This window comes from Pongo abelii, chromosome Y, assembly GCF_028885655.2.
Source record: "Pongo abelii isolate AG06213 chromosome Y, NHGRI_mPonAbe1-v2.0_pri, whole genome shotgun sequence".
In the NCBI taxonomy this organism is placed as follows: Eukaryota; Metazoa; Chordata; class Mammalia; order Primates; family Hominidae; genus Pongo; species Pongo abelii.
In genome coordinates this window covers 52,593,857-52,603,726 of record NC_072009.2, presented here as the reverse complement: position 1 = coordinate 52,603,726, position 9,870 = coordinate 52,593,857, and the positions used below count along the sequence as shown (strand labels likewise).

At 36.0% G+C, this 9,870-nt stretch overlaps 1 pseudogene; it reads right to left on the bottom strand.

Moving 5' to 3' along the window:
- Window positions 1-3,555: 3,555 nt before the first annotated feature.
- On the bottom strand, window positions 3,556-4,680 carry LOC129053359 (actin, cytoplasmic 2-like; annotated as a pseudogene).
- Window positions 4,681-9,870: the final 5,190 nt, after the last annotated feature.

The window sequence follows — 9,870 nt, the reverse complement described above, 5'->3', positions numbered from 1 at the left end:
ATAAAATTTCTTCATAAACTTTAGATCTTAACCTATCATCAGATATATAGCTTGAAAATATTTTCCCCAATATTTAGGCTGTTGTATTTGGTCGATTGATTCCTTTACTGTGCAAAAGCTTTTTCATTTGATGTAGTCTTGCTCATTTGTTTTTGTTTATGTGGACTGAGTTTTTAATATGGTATTCAAAATAATTATTACCAAGGCCATCGTTCATAGCTATTTTCTATGTTCTCTTCTAGGTGTTTTAGAGGTTGCAGTCTTACATTAAGGATTTTTCAACTCATCTTCATTTGATTTTTGTGTATGATGTAAAATGTGGATCCAGTTTTGTTCTTTTGCATGTGGAAATCTAGTTTTCCCAGCACTACTTATAGAAAAGATGATCCCTCTTCTCATGTTATCATTTTGCTGCAGATTTCAAAAACTAATTGACTATATATGCTTGGATGTCTTTATCAATTCTCTGTTCTGTTCATTTGTCCATGATTCTGTGTTCATGCCAATTTCAAATATGGTTGTGTGATTCTTCCTAGTTCTTTTATCTTTCTCAAGAATTGTTTTTACAATTTATGGCTCTCGATATGGCTATACAAGTTTTATATTTTGTTTTCTATTTCTGTGAAGAATGCCATTGAAATTTTGATTGGCTAGCATTGAATCTGTGTATTGCTTTTGGTGCTATAAATATTTTAAAAATATTAACTCTCCCAATCCATAAGCATAGATAACCTTTCCATTTATTTTTATCTTACTAATTGCTTTTATCAATGTCTCACAGTTTTCAATGGAGAGATCTTTTACTTTCTGGTTACCTTTTTTTTAATTATTTAATTTCTTTGATATGCTTATAAGTCACATGAGTTTCTTGACTTCTTTTTCAGTTAGGTAATTATTTGCACAATGACGTTACCAAATTTGTTCATTGGTTCTAACAGTTTCTTAAGTAGAATATTTGAGCTGTTTTTACATATCAGAGTTTGTCATCTGCAAAGAGAGATAACTTTACTTATTGCTTTATAATTTGGCTGCCTTCTATTTTTTTTCTCATCCGATGTTTATGTTCCCTATTTGATTTGTTTCTGTTTTAATTATTATTTCATTCATTGTGCTAATTTTGAATTTAGTTGTTTTTCCTTCTAGTTTCTTAGATACAATGAGATGTTGCTTGTTTGGTATATTTTTTTTTAATGTATGCATTTATTGCTATAATATTCCATCATAATGCTGCTTCACTGCACACCATAGGTTTAAGTATGTTGTTTCAACTATTATTTGTCTCAACATATTTAAGAATTTTTTTTTATGTTTCGTTTCATCAATTCATTATTTAGGAGCAATGTTTCAAAAATGTCATGTAGCCTGGGGGGTGGTGGCTCATGCCTGTAATCTCAGCCCTTTGGGAGGCCAAGGCAGGCAGATCATGAGGTCAGGAGATTGAGACCATGCTGGCTAACATGGAGAAACCCCGTCTCTACTAAAAATATGAAAAATTAACTGGGGGTGGTGGCGGGTGCCTATAGTGCCAGCTACTCGGGAGGCTGGGGCAGGAGTATGGCATGAACCTGGGAGGTGGAGCTTGTGGTGAGCCAAGATTGTGCCACTGCACTGCATCCTGGGCAACAGAGGGAGACTCTGTCTCAAAAAAAAAATAAAAATTCATTATTTGTGACTTTTTTTTTAAGATTTCTCCTCTTACTGATTTTTGGTTTGCTACTATGACTGTCTGAAAAAATATTAAGTATGTTTTTAGCCATCTTACTTTGTTAAGACTTGATTTATGGCCTAGAATATGGTCTATCTTAGAGAATCCTCCAGGCATGTTTCAGCGAAATATATATTCAGCTGCTACACGATGAAAAGTTCTGTATATGTCTGTTGGGTTCATTTAGTTAAAAGTACAATTCAAGTCTGACATTTTCTTATTAATTTTCTGTTAAGTTTATCTATTCCTTGTTTTAATTGAGGTGCTGAAATTTCCTACATTATTTTATTGCCATTTTTTCTTCATTTCTATTTATATTTGCTTTAAATATTTAGGGCCTCCAAGGTTGAGTGCAGATGTATATCTATAATTGTTACAACCTTTTGATGAATTCATTGCTTTATTATTAAACGATGACCTTCTTGGTCTTATGACAGCTTTTGAATTGAAATCTCTTTTATAGATAGGAGTATAGCCACTCCTAACTTTTTATTACCACTTGCATAGCAGTATCTTCTTCTATTCCTTCAGCCTATGTTTGTCCTTAAAGATTAAGTGGGTCTCATAGGTAATGTGTACTTGAATCCCATTTTTAAAATCTATTTGGTCACTCCACGTCTTTTAATTGCATAATTTAATTCATTTACATTCAAGATAATTATTGATAAGTAAGTTCTTACTACTGTTATCTTGTTAGTTGTTTCTGATTGAGTCATACATCATTTTTTCCTTTCTTCCTCCCATGTCTGCTTTTAAATGTTTAGCTTTTAATTATTTTCAGTAGTGATAAGCTTCGACTGCTTTGTTTTTATTGTTAGTGTTGCTGCTATAGTTTTGATGGTCATCAAAGGCTCAGAGAAAACATCTTAGTTAATAATCAACTAGCTTAAGCTGACAACTTTTGTCACATAAAAACTCTAGACATTTACCCTCTGTTCCAATTACATTTTTGACATCACAATTTATATCTTTTAATACTGTGTCTTCCTTAAAAGCCTATTGTTGACAAGTCTTTTGCCGAATGATTTCAAGCTCCTCCATTTTTTTGTTTATTTTCCCTTAGTGCTTTTAGAATTTTCTATATTTCTCAAACTTTTAGAGCTTGATTCTTTTTTTTTTTTTTTTTGGCAACACTTTTATTTTTCCTTACACAATAATGTGTTCCTGAGGCCTAATGTTCTCACATAACAGTAGAAAACAAAAATTTGTTGTCATCTCTTTAAAGAATTGAGAATTTCATACAAAAAACCTTACATAAATTAAAAGGATGAATACATTTACAGGTGTAAATGCAAACTGCTTCCTGCTCAAGGTAAGTGACAGCCCACGGAGTTCTGGCAGAAAACATCAGCTAAGAAAGGAAACTGGGTCCTATGGCTTGGACTTTCCAACTGTGACAGACAGGCAGGACAGAAGCAACTGGTTCAGGAGCCCTTGCCAGCCTCTAGAGACACCCCAGAACACTCAGTCCTGACACATTACTACTCTGCACAGATCAGAGACTACTGGCCACACAGACTCACCAAGCCACAGACTTGTCTTCCACAAGCACTTTCTTACCTCAGCAGTCATGAAGTGACCAAGCCACATGCACTAAAGTTTGAACTCAAATATATGTACGCAGTATTAAACAAATACCAAGGGGAACAATTAACTTGAATACAAGGTCAAAACTGGCAACAAGCTCTACAATCCAGTGCTGATACCAGATAAAAGCTTCAAGGACAATTTCTTTTCAAACACTTATTCCAGTTTCATGAGGCTAGCATGAGGTGTATGCATTTGCCAAGGGCAAATTTATACTTCTCTATTAACCCATGAAGTAAATGCTACACATCTGCTCAGTTCATTTAGAAGCATTTGTGGTGGACAATGGAGGGGCCTGACTCGTCATACTCCTGATTGCTAATACACATCTGCTGGAAGGTGGACAGTGAGGCCAGGATGGAGCCGCCAATCCACACTGAGTACTTGCACTCTGGGGGTGCAATGATCTTAATCTTCATGATGCTGGGAGCCAGGGCAGTGATCGCCTTCTGCATCCTGTCGGCAATGCCTGGGTACATGTTGGTGCCACCGGATAGTACCGTGTAGGTGTACAGGTCATTGCGGATGTTCACGTCACACTTCATAATGGAGATGAAGGTGGTCTAGTGGTTGCCGCAAGATTCCATACCCAGGAAGGAAGGCTGTAACAGTACCTCTGTACACCAGAACCGCTCATTGCCAATGGTGATGACCTGGCCAGCGAGCAGTTCGTAGCTCTTCTCCAGAGAAGAGGAGGATGTAGCAGTGGCCATCTCCTGCTTGAAGTCCAGGGAGACCTAGCACAGCTTCTCCTTGATGTCACACATGATTTCCCACTAGGCTGTGATGGTGAAGCTGTAGCCTCGCTCACTGAGGATCTTCATGAGTTACTCAATCAAGTCCCAACCAGCCAGCTCCAGAAGTAGGGTGGCATGGGGAAGGGAGTAGCCCTCCTAGATGGGCACCGTGTGGGTGACCCTGTCTCCAGAGTCCATGGCAATGCCAGTGCTGTGCCCAAAGGCACAGAGGGACAGCACATCCCTGATAGCCACATACATGGCTGGGGTGTTGAAGGTCTCAAACATAATCTGAGTAATCTTCTCTCTGTTGGCCTTGGGGTTCAGGGGTTTCTTGGTCAGCAGCACTGGCTGCTCCTCTGGGGCCCCATGGAGCTCATTGTAGAAATGGTGCCAGATCTTCTCCATGTTGTCCCAATTGGTGATGACGCCATTTTCGATGGGGTGCTCCAGGGTCAGGATGCTGTGCTTGCTGTGGGCTTCATTGCCCACATAGGCGTCTTTCTGGCCCATGTCCACCATCATGCCCTTGTGTCAGGGGTGCCCCACAATGGAGGGAAACTTGGCTCGGGGATCGTCGTCTCCATCAAAGCCAGCTTTGCACATGCCAGAGCCATTGTCAATGACCAGCACGGCTATCTCCATTTCTATTGCGATGGGCAGAGGAGTGGGATAGCAGAGTGGCAGAAGAGCAAGGTGAGTGAGCCGTCAGTGGTGACTGACAGTGAGTGTTTGATTCTTCTTTGTTGTGGGGTAGTATTATGGGATATTAATCTTTTTTGTAGTCTCTGATCTTTCTGAACCTATATATTTATATCTCTCAAATTTTTGAAAGTTGTCATTATTCATTTGAATATGCTGTATATACCTTCCTTTTGCTGAACCCTTTCATGAATATTGCTAAATATTAGATTTGCTTATTCAAGGGAATTTTGTATATCTGGTAAATGTTCTCCATTCTTTTTGATCGTTTTTCTGTTTTGTTCTTTGTTCATTTCTTAATAATCTATGTTAATTTTCTTTTCTTTTCTTTCTCTTTTACATTTTTTTTTTATACAAATTCTCTCTGTGTTGCCCAGGCTGGAGTTCAATGGCACAACGCTGACTCACTGCAACTTCTGCCTCCCAGGTTCGAGTGATTCTCCTCTCTTAGCCTCCTGAATAGGTGGGATTACAGGTGTGCACCACTATGCCCAGAGAATTTTTTGTATTCTTAGTAGTGATAGGGTTTCACCATGGTGTCCTGACTGGTCTTGAACTGCCACCCTCAACTGATCAATCAATCTCAGCCTCCAAAAATGCTGTGATTACAGGCCTGAGCCTGCACACCTGATCCTAATAGCTCATTTTAGAGCTCACTGATACTTTATTCTGTTTGAGCTCTTCTGCTGTTGAAAACCTTCTGAATTTTCCACTTCAACCAGTATATTTCTCTGTTATGGGACTCTTTATTTTTAGATAATTTCAGTCTATTTTTAAAAGTTTCTTTCAGAATTGTATCAGTTCCTTTTCTGTGTTGTTTTAGAGACCTGAGTTTCCTGGAAACTGATATTTTGAATTCTTGATCCAATAACCACTGATAGCCATTCTCATTAATTAGCATTGGTCAATGGTTAATGCTTTGTCCATTTAGGGATGTTATAATTTCCTGTTTGGTATTATTTCTTGTGGTTATACATATATATGTTTTTATTGAAGGACTAGTTACTTAGTTTATTGTTTTCTCTGTCTTATTTTGCATTTTGTTGTATATAATTGTTTTGAATTTTCTTTAAGACAAAAGTATGGAGGGACATGGTTTGCTTGATTTTGGCTAGGTCAGTGCCTCTGTTTGGCAGTAGATGGTGCCTTAAACCCAGGTTTATCTCAGCTCTAACAAACTTTGAAACACTGTCAGTCTCCTGTCTGAGAGATTTTGAAGGGGATATCCTAAGAGTGTGAGAAGGCTCTCTATAGGTTTGTGATCAAGGAAATTATGCAATATACCTCATACCTTATGGTAATGCTGTAGAGGCATTCAGTTTTGTCATCTCCTGTGATTGAGCTATGCAGGCTGGAGATGGTAGTCCTGCCTTGCTATTTCATCCCCTATTGTCCTCAGGTTATTTTTCTCTTTTCAGGCACTCACAAGGCTTCCTTGGGCTAAGGCACAAATACTTTTGCTGCCAGGCAATCCAAAGTGATGGGGAAGCTGTCCATCCACTTCAACTTTATTTTATACAGTGTAGTAACCAAGAGTCAGAGGAGTTTTTCTTTTTCTATTTTTTCACACTTGTTTGTCAGCAGTTTAGAGGACTAGTGTCATGAATATAAAAGGCCAACTTTTTTACCCTCTGCCTGGTTTCTTTACTTCTTTATCACCCTAGAAGCAGCCTCATTCTCAGTTTTGAGCTCTGCATTATTGATGGTGATAATCTTGGCACTGTATACTTGGTTTTGGTTTTTCTGTGGGTATTCTTGAGGGGTTAGGGTTGGGGGCAATTGATGGCAGCTTCCTTTACTATGCCATATATTTTACAAAAGTACTGTCCTCTAGTTTACATTTTTTCTGCTTTCTTGTGTGTACATTTATGTTATAAATTTTACATTTCTTCTCTTTTATCTATATGTTTACACATATATATTTCTCAACATTGATTTGTCTGCATTTCAGAAGGTTTAGTATGCTTTAAATTTTCTTTTATTTGTGAAAATAATTTAATTCCTTGAAGATTCTTCAGTTAACCATAGGTTGTTGAAGAGTGTATTTATTAGTTTCCAAACAATATATATTTTTCAGTTTTTAGAAAATGAGTCTCAGTCAGGCATGGTGGTAATGCATATAATCCGAGCACTTTGAGAGGCTGAAGTGGGTGGATCCCCTGAGGTCAGGAGTTTGAGACTAGCCTCATCAATACAGTGAAACTCCATCTCCACTAAAACTACAAAAATTAGCCTAGCATGGTGGTGTGTGCCTGTAGTCCCAGGTACTCAGGAGTATGAGGCAGGAGAATTGCTTGAACGTGAAAGGTTGTGATGAGTCGAGATCACACCACTGAATTCCAGCCTGGGTGACAGAGTGAGACTCCAACTTATTTATTTATTCATCTATTTTGAAGAGAGAAAGAAAAAAAGAAATAAAGGAAAAAAAAAGAAAATGGGTCTTTCGTTTTATTCCATTGTGGTTGGAGAAATCATTATATGTGATTTCAGTAATATTAAATATAATAGACTTCCTTTGTGGCCTACCATAAAGTCTATTCTGAAGATAGCACAGAGAATAACAAACATGCACTTTAGAAGAACGTGTAGTCAGCTTGTGGAGTGGAGTGTTTTGTATATGTCATATAGACTTACTTGGTTTATGCTGCTTTTCATGACCTTTGTTTTCTTATTGAGTTTGGATTTGGTCATTTCATACATTGTTGAAAGTGAGGTGTTGAAATCTCCCACTATTATTATTATTGCAGGACTGTCTAGCTCCTGAAATCAATTTATTTTTGTTTCATATATCCTGAGGATCTGTTATTAGGTATATATGTAAGTGTTATATCTTCTTGATGAATTAAACAATTTTGATATTTGTCTAGTAATTCTACCTCTATTTTGGTTACTGTTTGCTTTATTTTTTCCCTCACTTTTAAAATATTTAAAAAGTTATTCTGCCAGTCTTTGACATTTAACTGGAGTTTATTTGGATGGAAATTAATTTCTGACAAGAATTTATTTTCCTATTTTTGTCCTTTTTTTCTACAAGTTTTGTTATTGGTGTTGTTATATTTCATTCCTCCAAAACTGCTCATATTTGCATTTGTTTTTCTAGGGTACCATTTTGACTCCTTCATTTCTCTTCAGTATATTTGAACAGTTATTTTCTTATTGGCTATTAATGGTATTAAAATTAATATCTTAAATTTATAATAATATATTGTGAATTACAATAACTGAGTATTGATATTACACAAAAATCATTTTCTCATATTGCTCTCCCTACCTTTCTATTTTTTTGTCAAAAATTGTTTGTTACACAAAATTTCATATACAAATTTTGTACGATTTTTGTTATACAAATTTTGTATAACAAACAAAAATTGTTATACAAAAATATTACATATTTTTCTACTAACAACCCAGATATGTAATTATTGTTTTATTCTCTGTCATTTCTTTATGTTATTATTGAATTTTATTTTACTTCATTGAGACAGGGTTTCAGTCACATAGGATAAACATGGTTCACTACAGCCTCCAGCTCCTGGGCTCAAGGGATCCTTCCACTTCGGCCCCTCATGTACCTGGGACAGAAATGTATGCCACCACAGCTGGCTAATTTTATTGATTTTCTGTAGAGACAGGGTCACACTTTGTTGCCCTGACTGGTCTCAAACTTCTGGGCTCAAGGAAACCCCCATCCTTGGTTGGGATTACAGTTGTAAGATACTGTGACTTTCCTCTTGTCATTTAAATATAGTAGAAAAATAAAGTCACAGGAACCCCATATACAATAATATTGGCTTTTCTATTTCCTAGTGTAATTACTTTATTAACGTTCTTTATTTCTTTTTTATCACATGAGATACTACTTTACTTTCATGCCTTATATGTTTTTATCATATTTTGTAAGGCTGATCTAGCAGTAATGTACTCTCTTTAATTCTGTTTGCTTGGAAATGCCTTACTTGCTCAAAAATTTAAATTTTGGTTTTGACAGATATTGAGTTTATGATTGACTTAATTTTTTTATTTCAGCACTTTGAAGATCTCATCACCATGACTTATTTCCTCCATAATTTTTAATGAGAAATTGGCTGTTAATGTCATGGATGATAACTTGCATGTGATCAGTTACTTCTGTCTTGCTTCTTTTAAAGTTTTCTATTTATTTGTCTTCTGTCAATTTCAGTTCATGTGTTTCAGTGTGGATATCTTTGAGTTTATTCTTCCTGGAGAATTTTTTTTTTCTTTGGAGATACTTGGATCAGTAGATTTCCATCTATCAACATGTTTGTGAAGTTTCAGCTATAGTTCATTCAAATTTTTTTTCCCCCATATTTCTCTTTTTTCAGTGGAACTCCCATTATGAATATGCTGATATTCTTGATGGAATCCCATGGCAACCTTAGTTTTGTTCATTATTCTTGTTTCTCACACTGAATAATATCAAACAATCAATCTTCAAGTTGCCTCATTACACTTTTTGCATGCCCACACAAGCTAGTCAATCTTTCTAGTTACACATTATTGATTTCATTTTTTTAAATAATTTATATGTCTTTATTCTTATTTTCAATTTTAAATCACTATTCTACTGGGTTCCTTTAGGTCTTTGAGAACATTAAAGTGAAGATAATTGAAATATTTCCCTAGTTAGTACCATGACTGGGCTTTCTAAAATAATTTCTTTTAGTTATGTTTTCTTTGAATGTGCTTTTTTTGTGTTTATCTTTGAATGCCTTTTATTTTATTGTTGAATGTTGAACACTTTGAATATTATTCAGCATATTCAGATAACAAATTCTTGACCTCCACAATTGCTTAGTTTGTGGGTTGTGTACATGTTTCACAACTCTTTAAAGCTAGTTTTGCACTCTATATTCTTTGTCATGTATGGCCACTTAATCTGTGTTCTGTCATCCTTTTCATCATCTACTGTACTTGACACATTAAAAAAAAAAAAATCCAAGGAAGGAAAAGAAAAAGAGGAAAAGAAAGAAAAGAAAAACTGTCCAGAATTTGCATATGGACTCTTTCAGGAACTCTAGTGTTTAGTCCAAAGTCAGCGAAAAGTGAAAAGTTTTGGGGTCTTCTCCATGCGTGCATTCAAAATGGACATTCTTATATCCTTCTAAATATACCAGTAGG